Raw genomic sequence first — 14,330 nt, 5'->3', positions numbered from 1 at the left:
CTTCATCCATCCTGTCTAATTGGGGGCCTGTATATGTATGGGCCACATGTGGGGCAGGCTCTGAATGGATATTCCTTCAGTCTCTGTTTTAATCTTTGCTTCTCTATTCCCTGCCAAGGGAATTTTTGTTCCCCTTTTAAAGAAGGAGTGAAGCATTCACATTTTTTTTTAAATTTAGAGAATACTTTATTAGTTTTTGTAATCAAACCCACGTAGATAAGACCTTACATATTTAATACAGTGTGTTACCCCTGTACAAATGGAAAAAACTTAAGTTCAACATTTCTAGACCAATATGGCTGTTAATTTCTGTACAGTGCCAACTCAACACAGTAAACGGGGATACTTTTTTCCAAAGTTGACAGCACAGCTAAAGTTTCAAAAAATTCAAATTATGTATCTGTATATATATATTTATATTTATACAAAAAGACCAATAATAGCAGTGTGTTATGCATCAACAGCAGCAACAGCTTTTCCAGGTTCTGCAGTCATCTGAACAAAACTGTAGAGACATCCAGCACACTCCATTAAAAAAAAAAAAAGTAAAAAAACAAAACCCGAGAAAACAGCACAGTTCCGTTACTCTTGTGGTACCTGACACCATTTTTTTAAATTAGCTTCTCAATCATCATCTGGAAAGAAAATATTCTGAGCAACATCATTAAAAACAGCTCTGATAAAGCACGGTCACTACTACGTATCATAAAGCAGGTACAAGCTATTTTACATCCACAGAGGTATGATACAGTACTGTCCTACATCTATAATACCAGAGGATACAATTTAAAAGGCATTATTTGAGACTTGATTCTATTTTTCCAGCAGAGGGCCCAAAGGATGGTGTGACACAGCTTTGTAAAGAAACATACTCTAGACAGGATTTCCTTTCACTAGTGGCACAGTTCTAAGGATTCATTCTCTCCATGAATGTCAGCTAAAACCGTTATTAAAAAAATGAAATATCCCTAGAACAAAACCGTATAACCACCGGATTCACATGAAGATGACCTAGTGGAGACAAGCTGGACCTCACCTTACCAACAAGCTATCAAATCTGTTATGTTTAAACAGTGAGACCTCCAAGGAAGGAGATGCCAAGTAGTGCTTCAAAGCTTCAGACCACAATCAAACACAGCATCCTTTTCAACAGAAGCAGAAGCTCATCTGAATATGCTCAAGGATGCTGACATCAACATTTAATCATCTCCTCACTCATCCAGGAAGAAGGGGAGATAAGTTACTACTGTACTTTATTGTGTTCAACCAAATCACCATGTTACAAAAATAGCAAGCTGCCATAATAAAAAATACGGCTCTTCTATCCAGCACCAGATAGCATCATTTTACTTTCAAGCCTAGAAATTGCACACTTGTATATAAACCAACCGAAGATGAGGATTGAGAGTTCATCTTGGTGGATTTTTCCTTTGATGAATATGAAGTGTCCTTCCTTATCTTTTTTGATGACTTTTAATTGGAAATTGATTTTATTTGATATTAGAATGGCTACTCCAGCTTGCTTCTTCTGACCATTTGCTTGGAAAGTTGTTTTCCAGCCTTTCACTCTGAGGTAGTGTCTGTCTTTGTCTCTGAGGTGTGTTTCCTGTAGGCAGCAGAATGCAGGGACCTCATTGCTTATCCAGTTTGTTAATCTATGTCTTTTTATTGGGGAGTTGAGGCCATTGATGTTGAGAGATATTAAGGAATAGTGATTATTGCTTCCTGTTATATTCATATTTGGATGTGAGGTTATGTTTGTGTGCTTTTCTTCTCTTTGTTTTGTTGCCAAGATGATTAGTTTCTTGCTTCTTCTAGGGTATAGCTTGCCTCCTTATGTTGGGCTTTACCCTTTATTATCCTTTGTAGTGCTGGATTTGTAGAAAGATATTGTGTAAACTTGGTTTTGTCATGGAATATCTTGGTTTCTCCATCTATGTTAATTGAGAGTTTTGCAGGATACAGTAACCTGGGCTGGCATTTGTGTTCTTTTAGGGTCTGTATGACATCTGTCCAGGATCTTCTGGCCTTCCTAGTTTCTGGCGAAAAGTCTGGTGTGATTCTGATAGGTCTGCCTTTATATGTTACTTGACCTTTTTCCCTTACTGCTTTTAATATTCTTTCTTTATTTTGTGCATTTGGTGTTTTGACAATTATGTGACGGGAGGTGTTTCTTTTCTGGTCCAATCTATTTGGAGTTCTGTAGGCTTCTTGTATGCCTATGGGTATCTCTTTTTTTAGGTTAGGGAAGTTTTCTTCTATGATTTTGTCGAAGATATTTACTGGTCCTTTGAGCTGGGAGTCTTCACTCTCTTCTATACCCAGTATCGTTAGGTTTGATCTTCTCATTGAGTCCTGGATTTCATGTATGTTTTGGACCAGTAGCTTTTTCTGCTTTACATTATCTTTGACAGTTGAGTCAATGATTTCTATGGAATCTTCTGCTCCTGCGATTCTCTCTTCCATCTCTTGTATTCTGTTGGTGAAGCTCATATCTACAGCTCCTTGTCTCTTCTTTTTGTTTTCTATATTCAGGGTTGTTTCCATGTGTTCTTTCTTGATTGCTTCTATTTCCGTTTTTAATTCCTTCAACTGTTTGATTGTGTTTTCCTCGAATTCTTTCAGGGATTTTTTTTTACTCCTCTCTATGGGCTTCTACTTGTTTATTTATGATTTCCTGGATCTTTCAGGATTTTTGCGATTCCTCTCTGTAGGCTTCTACGTGTTCTCTAAGAGAGTTCTTCACGTCTTTCTTGAAGTCCTCCAGCATCATGATCAAATATGGTTTTGAAACTAGATCTTGCTTTTCTGGTGTGTTTGTTTGTTTTGATGGGAGAATTGGGCTCCGATGGTACCATGTAGTCTTGGTTTCTGTTGCTTGGGTTCCTGCGCTTGCCTCTCGCCATCAGATTATCTCTAGTGTTACTTTGTTCTGCTATTTCTGACAGTGGCTAGACTGTCCTATAAGCCTGTGTGTCAGGAGTGCTGTAGACCTGTTTTCCTGTTTTCTTTCAGCCAGTTATGGGGACAGAGTGTTCTGCTTTCGGGGGTGTAGTTTTTCCTCTCTACAGGTCTTCAGCTGTTCCTGTGGGCCTGTGTCTTGAGTTCACCAGGCAGGTCACTTGCAGCAGAAAATTTGGTCTTACCTGTGGTCCCGAGGCTCAGGTTCGCTCGTGGGGTGCTGCCCTCGAGCTCTCTGCGGTGGCAGCAACCAGGAAAATCTGCGCTGCCGTTTCCAGGAGCTTCAGTGCACCAGGGTTCCAGATGGCGTTTGGTGTTTTCCTTTGGCATCCGAGATGTGTGCAGAGTGCAGTCCCTTCTGGTTTCCCAGGTGTGTCTGCCTCTCTGAAGGTTTAGCTCTCCCTCCCACGGGATTTGGGTGCAGAGAACTGTTTATCTGGTCTGTTCCTTCAGGTTCTGGCGGTGTCTCAGGCGCAGGGGTCCTGCTGCTCCTGGGCCCTCCCCCACGGGAACCCAGAGGCCTCATACAGTTTCCTGTTGGGCCAGGGATGTGGGCAGGGGTGGGCAGTGTTGGTGGTCTCTTCCGCTCTGCAGCCTCAGGAGTGCCCACCTGACCAGGCGGTTAGCGCTCTCTCCCACGGGGTCCGGGAGCAGAGAGAATCTTAAATTCTTAAGCAATACCTTGTATTCCATTATTGCTGTTTTCAAAACAATTTTAAAATCAAGAATTGGAAAAAGCATCCTATACATGGTGCAGGTAACATTAATGAGAAGAATTAACATTATAGAAGGCTTTCCAGAAGAGGGAAGATAAATATTTAGGGTTTGAAGTTAGAACAACTGATAGTTCCAGTCAAAATTTTTGGTTTCTAGTTGTGTGATGGAGTAAAGTTCACAACAATCAGAGAAACCTTGTCTCCGCAAACAAAAGAAAAGAAAAGAAAACAAAAAGCAAAAGCAAAAAAGTTTCTACTCTTTACTGGTACTCATATAGCCATGATGGTTTACCCAGGCCATAAGGATGACCTGGATATGAGGATGGACATAAGGAGTTAGGATGAAAATCAATTTTACAAATGGAGGACTTGTTTTCACTCTGTTTTATAAGAATAAGGCTTCATGGTTTCAGATGATTAAGTTCAGTGTGAGTCATAGTTATGACTTGAATGATAAACCAACTAATGCAGTCTAGAAGTTAAGTAGAATTCTAGTATTTTGATCATAAGAGACCATAGTTCTTCGACAATGTTTAAGTCACATTTGTGTGATTAGGTGAAAGATTAATCTTGTTTTTCTCATACAAAGAGATGAATGATGAATGATATTAAGGAATGAATATGGAGACATGGCTTGAATAATTGAAAATGATTCTGTTATATAAAATAGTTATGAGGCTGGGATTGGATAAGAGACATAAAATGAAAGGGTATGTTCCTGTTTTTCTAGAATTTGAAATATAGGCAGGAACATCAAGATTTAGATGATGATATCTCAAAAATACAGTACCAAGTTTCAACATATGTCAAGTAAATGTCATATTGACTGAGTTTTGAAGGAAGTTTCACAATTTTAGATATTATTTCACTGACAGATATCTTGTCATATATCTTTCAAAATTATGTAATTTATAATGCCATCACATAACTAAAAGTTGATAATAGTTATCACAATAATTTTAAATAATATTGATTAAGGATCCATTTAGTAATAGAATTTATAAGTTGCTTCAGAATTGTTACTTTATATTTAGTTGAAATCAGGATCTAAATAATTATGTACATTAAAATTGAGTGGTATGACTTGATTCCATTTATGCATGTAAGGCTGTCTTTCTCGTGCTTTTTAAATTGATATCATTTGTTTATCATTGTTCCCTGTGAATTCTTTTAGAGCAGAAATTTTATGGATTGAACTTTTCTGGTACAATATTTTCTCTTTATCTTTGTATTTCATAATAATTAGTATTGGAACTTAAGGCTTGGTAACATTAAGGTTTATTTATTTCAAAATTTTGCTTTGTATTCATTTCTCCCACAAGAAATAATACATTTATTCTTATTTCTCTATTTTTGATGTTAGCAGCAACTATATTTCCATTTTTAAAAATATATTTTAACGGTATTTATATCTATGTGTATGTGAAAATGGGCATATGGGAAGACTGCCACAAAAGAGGACATAACCTTTCTTGAAGCTGGAGACACATGTAATTATAAAATGCTTGGTACAAATGCAGGAAATTGATCTTCAAAAGAGTTGTACATATGCTTAGTCACTGAGCTATCTTCCTAGCTCCTACTCATATCATAATAGGAGTTGAACAAATAGTTATATTCAATCCATCCTTTATTTACTAGTTAGAATATTCCTAAAATAGAAAGATACTTTATTTACTTTTTCATTTTTAGAATTTTTTCACATGGAGGTGTTTTGCTTTCCTGGAATCATTGGTGAGATAATGGTGAGCTTGAATTAGCTTATCAAGTGAGTCTTATAATAATAATAATAATAATAATAATAATAATAATAATAATGATGATGATGATGATGATGATGATGATAGTTGTAAGATGCTTTCAAATAACTGGTTATTTTCCTTGAAAAATTAAATTAAAAGTGTGTATGCTTATCATATAAAGCATGAGTCTTAAAATTTTTATGCATTGCCCAGTAGCCTAAGTAGCTTAACAGTTTGCTCATTTCCTAGTCTTGAATTTTTTGCAAAAAGAACATGTAGCAATATTTTTCAAAATGCATTCCAGTTGTCACCATTTATGTAAAACTTAATACTAAATTTATTCCTGAGTATTTTTGGCTTCTAAATATTGGGGGGTGTGTGTGGGGGGCACGCACGCATGCATGCACATGCAGATATGTATGGGTCAGTTCTCTTCCTCTACCCAAAGGACCCCAAGGATTATGATCAGGTCATCAAGTTTGGTGAAAATAACTTTACCCACTGAGCCATCATGCCAGGCTTCTCTGAAAGATTCCCAGTAAAAATTTTGGCTAAAATTCTTTTGAATAGAAAGGGGGTTTTTCCATTCAATGGAAAAAAGATAGCATTTTCAGCAAATGGTGCTGGTTCAACTAGAGGTCAACATGTAGAAGAATGCAAATTGATCCATGCTTATCACCCTGCACAAAGCTTAAGTCCAAGTGGCTCAAGGACCTCCACATCAAACCAGATACATGCAAACTAATAGAAGAAAAACTAGGGCAGCATCTCGAATACATGGGCAGTGGAAAAAATTTCCTGAACAAAACACCAATGGCTTATGCTCTAAGATCAAGAATCAACAAATGGGATCTCATAAAACTGCAAAGCTTCTGTAAGGCAAAGGACACTGTGGTTAGGACAAAATGGCAACCAATAGATTGGGAAAAGATCTTTACCAATCCTACAACAGATAGAGGGCTGATATCCAAAATATACAAAGAACTCAAGAAGTTAGACCACAGGGAGTCAAATAACCCTATTAAAAATGGGGTTCAGAACTAAACAAATAATTCACAGCTGAGGAATGCCGAATGGCTGAGCAACACCTAAAGAAATGTTCAACATCTTTAGTCATAATGGAAATGCAAATCAAAACAACCCTGAGATTTCACCTCACACCAGTGAGAATGGCTAAGATCAAAAACCCAGGTGACAATAAATGCTGGCGAGGATGTGGAGAAAGAGGAATACTCCTCCATTGTTGGTGGGATTGCAGACTGGTACAACCATTCTGAAAATCAGTCTGGAGGTTCCTCAGAAAATTGGACATTGAACTACCTGAGGATCCAGCGATACCTCTCTTGGGCATATACCCACAAGGTGCCCCAACATATAAAAAAGACACGTGCTCCACTATGTTCATCGCAGCCTTATTTATAATAGCCAGAAGCTGGAAAGAAACCAGATGCCCCTCAACAGAGGAATGGATACAGAAAATATGGTACATCTACACAATGGAATATTACTCAGCTATCAAAGACAATGCCTTTATGAAATACATAGGCAAAAATTTGGAACTGGAAAATATCATCCTGAGTGAGGTAACCCAATCACAGAAAAGCACACATGGTATGCACTCATTGATAAGTGGCTATTAGCCCAAATGCTTGAATTACCCTAGATGCATAGAACACATGAAACTCAAGCCGGATGATCAAAATGTGAATGCTTCACTCCTTCTTTAAAAGGGGGAACAAGAATACCCTTGGCAGGGAATAGAGAAGCAAAGATTAAAACAGAGACTGAAGGAACACCCATTCTGAGCCTGCCCCACATGTGGCCCATACATATACAGCCACCCAATTAGACAAGTTGGATGAAGCAAAGAAGTGCAGGCCGACAGGAACCGGATGTGGATCTCTCCTGAGAGACACAGCCAGAATACAGCAAATACAGAGGTGAATGCCAGCAGCAAACCACTGAACTGAGAATAGAACCCCCGTTGAAGGAATCAGAGAAAGAACTGGAAGAGCTTCAAGGGGCTCGAGACCCCTTATGAACAACAATGCCAAGCAAGTAGAGCTTCCAGGGACTAAACCACTACCTAAAGACTATACATGGACTGACCCTGGGCTCCAGCCTCATAGGTAGCATTGAATATCCTAGTAAGATGACCAGTGTAAGAGAAAGCCCTTGGTCCTGCTAAGACTGTACCCCCAGTGAACGTTGTTGTTGGGGGGAGGGCGGCAATGGGGGGAGGGTGGGGAGGGGAACACTCATAAAGAAGGGGAGGGGGAGGGATTTGGGGGATGTTTGCCCGGAAACCAGGAAAGGGAATAACATTCGAAATGTAAATAAGAAATACTCAAGTTAATAAAATAAAAAAAAATAAAAAAAAGAAAGGGTTTTTTTTTTGTTTGTTTGTTTTTTTGTACCTGCAAGCACAGGTACAAAGGCTAAGGCAGAAAAACTGCAAGTTAAGAACCAGCCTTGGTTGCATAGCAAAATCCTGTCAAAAACAGAAACGAAATTCATTCTATTCATTCTTTTGTGCAACCGAAGTGTAATGCTAAGACTAGTTGTCAGAGTTAGGAGAGGGATGGGAATTTCTATTTACTGTGCAAAAAGTCCTAAAAGCAAATTTGAATGGCCCTGAACATAAAGTATTCCTTCGTGGAGCTGATAGCTGACTGTTTCTAGTTTGCACAAGACAGGGGTAGATGCTAGAGTTTCAAGATAGTAGTGAAAAATCTCTGCTGGGCAGATATTTTAATATTTTTCATCTCATAGCTTCCATGATGTTGAGATATTCCTGAGGAAGCAGAATTAAGAAAATGTACAGGGACTCCTCCAGGTGACAGCTATGTAAGGAATTCATTTTAACTATTTATGATGGAAGTTTCTGATTCAAGTAACATATACTAAAGTAGTTTAACAATATCTGTGGTGTCCTTCTCATATTGGTTTGTTTGTCAATAGTGTGTAACTACAGACCTTTGCTTACATAGAAGGTATAATGATTGTATTAACAGCTCACAATTTAATCCCAATTGGAGTGTTTACTTTACAAATAGCAGCCACCATTCAAAATTAACATGCCACTATTCCTATCAAATCCCAAGATCATGTATTTTACCTCTGGTGAGGGATTACTGTATACACAATGATGGCTTGAAAAATTTTAGCTGAAGATCATCTGTAATTTTTATGGTGTTATATATTTCTTTTAGCTTTTGAGGGGCAAAGTTTCAAGAGGTGTTAAAAAAGTGTCTCTGTAGCCCTACATATGAGAAAAAAGGATTAAAATAGTAGAGAAAACTTTTAATGACAGTCAAGTTTCTACCAAGAAAAGGAGTAAATGTAATTTATTAATATATGAATCTCTCTCTCTCTCTCTCTCTCTCTCTCTCTCTCTCTCTCTCTCTCTCTCTTTCTCATACAGCTATCATCTATTTGTCAAACATTGACTAATGCAAAATATAAGATAAACCTTACTACGGTCATTACTCAACATGTTTTTGGAGACCAACACCCAATATATGCCATCTGTAAATAGGAGGAGTAAGAAGGGTGCTGAAGTTCAAGGCTAAAGAACCAGTAAACATGAAAGCCAGTTGTCTAAATTACAGTCTGAGTTCCCAAAGGGGTTGTTCTAACTATGTGAGTCCAGGGGCTCTAGAACCATATATTCAGAAGTCTGAAGACAGGGAGAAGTGGGTGCTCTAGCTCAAGGAGGAAGAAAGTAAAAATGCGTGCTTTCTCTATCTTTTTCTATCTGAACAATTTGCAGATTAGAAGACACTTTTCCACATTGATGAGAGTGAACCTTTTTAAAACATTGTGCTGAGTGACATTGATTCTGTTTACTGAAATTTCCATGAATACTTTAAAAAACACAGAGATAATGTTTGATGAATCTGGGCATACTTAATATCGTCAAGTTTACTTTTAAGTTAACAATCAAATGTTTGCCCCCTTGTCAAATTAGCTCCATAAGTTTCTTGTCAAAATAAAATTAATTGAAAAACAAAATAAATAATAATAATGTCATAATTCTATCAACCTTTCATGAAACAGAAAAAGTGCTGTGATTAACATCTTTTTTTCAGAACTTAAACAAGTTTTTAATGTCAGGCTTTCTTTTTTTCCCCTCATGATAAATTTCATTTATTATATTTTGTTTAATAGTTCATGAAATGGACATATATGTTTATACATATATTTATATATATTCACAAGTATAGTAATCTTGTTCAACATGTTTATTATAACAATGCCTGTTTGGCAGGCCAGATGTACTGATTCATATACTCATTGGAATCATTTTATAAAATTAAAAGCAACAGAATATGCTGAATTATTCTTTAATTATTTAAAAGGATTTTGCTTATAAAAGACTGACTTAATTATTTAATTATTTGGTTGACTAGACTCACTGAATTCATCTTCTTCAAAATATCCTGCAGATTCATTAATTATAAGCATTTATTGCTATTATACTTTTATTATATATTTTACCAATTAATTCATATTTCTCCCTGGTTGTGATTAGAGTCTGGGTACCTTAAATATTAACCAAACTCTTTATTACATACTATACATTAAATTCACTATTATACTATATAATTTTATATAAAATAGATAATGTATAATTTACTTATTTCTAGGAAACTCAAAAATTTGATTAATAATGATACTGTGTTTCTTATTATGTTTATGTCAGATGATATTGTCTTGTTGAATTTCTATGTCCAAGAGAACTTGAGTTATTTCTAATGGTTAAAAGAAATAAAACATTAATAAATTAAAAATCACAAAATTTTTGTTAGGAATTATAACTCTTTATTGGATATTTTTATTTGTTTACATTTCAAATGTTATCCTCCTTCCCAGTTTCCTCTCCATAAGCCCCCTATCCCATCCCACTTCCCCCTTCTTCTATGGGGGTGTTCACCCACCCATCCACCCATGACTTCCCTCTTCCCTGCCCTGACATTCCCCTACACTGTGGGACCTAGCCTTGGCAGGACCAAGGGCTTCTCCTCACATTGTTTATAAGGCCATTGTACTGTTCTATGAAATCAGTGCTATGAGGATGTTAGGAAACATAAAAATACTGATGGAAACCATGACCATAATCCCATAATAATGTTGTCTTTGCAGAGAAATGAGCTCTTTGGTCAGAAACACCATTAGGTGAAACAAAGTCATGATGGCTTATTCATTTTGGAGCCATTGATTATTGTTTACATGGAAATATTGCTTGTTTAGTGTTAAAAGTCTGTTCCAGGAAAAAAAAACCCTCACCTTTCATGATGGAAACAATGTAATCTATGACATTTATTTCTCATAATCAGATGCACACATTCTTTTCTACTAAGTATGGCCATGTTAGTTGTGTTCTGCTTTCTAGTAAGCATCATACAATCTATATAATGAAACAAAGTGATGTTTTGTGAATGAGTAGGCTGGTCAAGATCTTTTCCAAATAAGGATGGTATACTTTATGTTCCCTTATATTCTACATGGATTCAATCAACCAGTTTGAAAACTCATATTACATATATGATGCATTTTCTTTCTTTGTCATTATCCTTTAATATGGTATAATAACTATATTATATCTCTATAGTCTTAGGTTTTTTAAGTTACAATTTAAGTTGTACATGAAGTTCTCTGATTATTTGTAGGTATTACCCTGTTTTATTTTCAGATATTGACAGGATAAAGGTCAAGAATCCTTTAAACAGTCCTCATGGATCCCAAGGGAATACATAATGACTTGGTGCAGGGAAGTTGATGTATTCCTGACACAAGAAAGTAAAGGTATGCTATTTGCCTTTCTTGCTCCAAACATATTCCTTCTGGTGCTGCCTTCAATAACTGATGACCAATTGTACTTGAATTTTGCTATGCTGGGACCCAATTACTTCCAATATATTTGAAACTTTTTATTAAGTTACTGTAAGGTTCACTGTAAAGATTGGTTTATAGAGAAGAAGAATCACTGAGGTTTAGAACATGCTAGGAATCCCCTCTTTAACCTATTTCTCAATATAGATTAAAGAGACCTTGTATGGAACCTGCCAAGGTGTGTTATTAGGTCTTCAATTATAAGTTCATTCTATCTATAGACCACTTATTTCCTTTCTGTTTGTCAATGAACACAAAGATTTCTCCCTTTTGTTTTCCTCATAGTTGAATTTCTTAGGATCCACACTTCAGCCAGCCAATAAAATAAATTTTGCAAGTTTCCTAAGCAGCAAGATCACATCTAGAATCTCTGTTTAGTGGTCACATATCATTAAATTCACTCTGGTTCAACCTTTTTATTTCCCTCCCATTATTTCTGTCTTTTAATATCCATTGCACACATGTTCCCTAAATTTTCGTTTTGGCAAATTTGAAATTCATGTAATTCTTTTGTATTATAGCACATATCATCATATTACATCAGGCTTGTCAGAAACAAATATAGTCTAAAGGCACTCCTATATGTCTCAATCTGACTATCAGATACTTCAAACAACAAACTCTAAAAAATGGGAGTTTCCCCAAGAATCTCAAAATGGGAAAAGTAAAAGGCCTCCCTTAGGGTGAACTTTTCCCCAGAATGAGATTTTATACAGTTAGACAACTTATCTGAAGCCTAGAGGAAGATGGGTTAGTTGTGTGGATAGAACTACATATTGACAGACACCACTTAGATTACATATTCTTGATCTTCTATTTAAAAGTCTTACTTCAGGACTTCAAAGATAATTTTTGAGGGTAAGGGCAGGGGTTCTCTGACTTTCTTTGTTCTTCTATCCAATATAGCTACATTGGACAAATAACCCCTTTCTAGTTTTTTCCTTCTAATTTGATTCCTTTACTCAGTATATTGAGTACATGGTTCAACCTGTCTTAAGATACAGTTTCACCTCCAGTAGATAGGCCCCCAGTCAAGAGATGGGGCCACCCACCCATCTCAAAAATATTAATCCAGAATTGTTCCTGTCAAAGAAATGCAGAGACAAAGAGTGGAGCAGTGAAGCAAAGGCCATCCAGAGACTGCCCCACATAAGGATCCATCTTATCTGCAGACACCAAACCCAGACACTATTGCTGATACCAAAAATTTCTGACTAGAGCCTGGTATAGATGTCCCCTGAGAGGCTCTGCCAAATCCTGACCAATACAGATGCAGTTTCTCAAAGCCAACCGTAGAACTGAGCCTGGGGGCCCCAATGGAAGAGCTAGGGGAAGGACTGGGGAGTTGAAGTGGATTGCAACCCCATAGCAAAAGCAATATTAACTAACCAGACCACCCAGAGCTCCCAAAGACTAAACTACCAACCAAAGAGTATAAATGGAGGGAACCATGGCTCCAGCTACATATGTAGCATAGGATGGTCTTATCTGGCATCAGTGAAAGGAGAGGCCTTTGGTCATGAGGAGGCTTGATTCCCTAACATAGAGGGATGCTAGAGTGGTGAGGTGAGAGCAGGTGAGTGGGTAGAGGAAAATCCCACATAGAGGCAAAGGGGAGGTGAGGTGGGATGGGGGTTTGTGGAGGGGAAACCAGGAAGGGGAATATCAGTTGAAATGTAAATGAATAAAATGATTAATAAAAATAAAAAGTTGTAAAAAAAGGATTTGGTCTTCAATCTACAAGTTCAATAACAACCGGATACACATCGATCCTCAGTATTTGTGGCTAGACTTTGAGTTTAGCAATAGAGCTAGAAGCAGAAAAGGATGGTAGAATTTAATTCAAAAGAGGAGAAAGCATTACTAGGCAGCTATTCCAGGAGAGGTCAGTTTCTCTGGCATTGTAGAATTAATTCTCTCACAAAGAAGTAGAAAGATTAATGCCACTGTGGGTATGAAGGCATTGTCATTGTAGCTGCAGGTATTACTGCTATCGTTGGACATATTAGAAACAAAACCTAGAATATATTATTCATTTTTCTAATCTTAAATTGAATGCATATGCAAATTTAATGTATCTACCAACAAAATGTGTCCTAAGTACCGAATAATTTTGCTTCTCAATAATCTATGTGTAGACATTATCTTAAGTTGTTTTCTTTATTTGTATTTCCTGTCATCCAAGTAGCCTCATTGCTATCACTCTCTCTTCTTTTAGAGATATAAAATTCTCAGTAAATATAACACTGAAACATTTTGCAAGATACATATATTTTCTCCTTTTTATGTTGCTTAAGTCTAATTTTATTTGACTTTTATATTTATTCAATTATTGTCTACATTTTAATACTAGAGGGTAAATTCCATGAAGGACATGTCTAGTTCCTTTGTATATGGAAGTGGACCAGATATAAAACATGGCATATTAATATTTGTGGGATAAATGGATGGATGGCATAGCTAACTTTCTAGAGTGAAAGGGCATGTAGACCATACTCTATTGTAAGAAGTCCTGACTTATTTTCTATGGGACCTTGTATATGTTATTTAATACCTCTGTATATGTTAAAATTAGAAAAATGATATGTATATATTTTATACATATCCAAAAGGTTTAATTTAGTTTTTCAACAGTGTGTCCAATTATATATGTTAGTACCAAGATTATACTAAATGTTAAAAAGATATTTAAAGTCCCTAATGTATACCCACTCCAGATCATAGCATAATGTTAGTGTAACTCATATGAAATTAATATAGCGACAAATTTTAATCATTATTCTCTCTTTTCTTCACAATCTTCCTTCATTTAATGTAGAGAGTTTCCACTGATCTATCATGTGACATGTAGCATGTAAAAAGTTAGGTCTGTGAATATGGGAAAATTATTTTCCTTTTATGTGAAATATCTAGGTCTTGGTAAGATAAATAATAGCAAGCATTTCCTGATCACTTACACAAATAGCAGCCTCAGATGGTTTTTTCCTAGGAAAATTAGAAAAAATAGCTTTAGAAA

Source organism: Rattus norvegicus, chromosome X (assembly GCF_021556685.1).
Source record: "Rattus norvegicus strain SHRSP/BbbUtx chromosome X, alternate assembly SHRSP_T2T, whole genome shotgun sequence".
NCBI classification, from domain to species: Eukaryota; Metazoa; Chordata; class Mammalia; order Rodentia; family Muridae; genus Rattus; species Rattus norvegicus.
Note: the sequence above shows the minus strand (reverse complement) of the source record.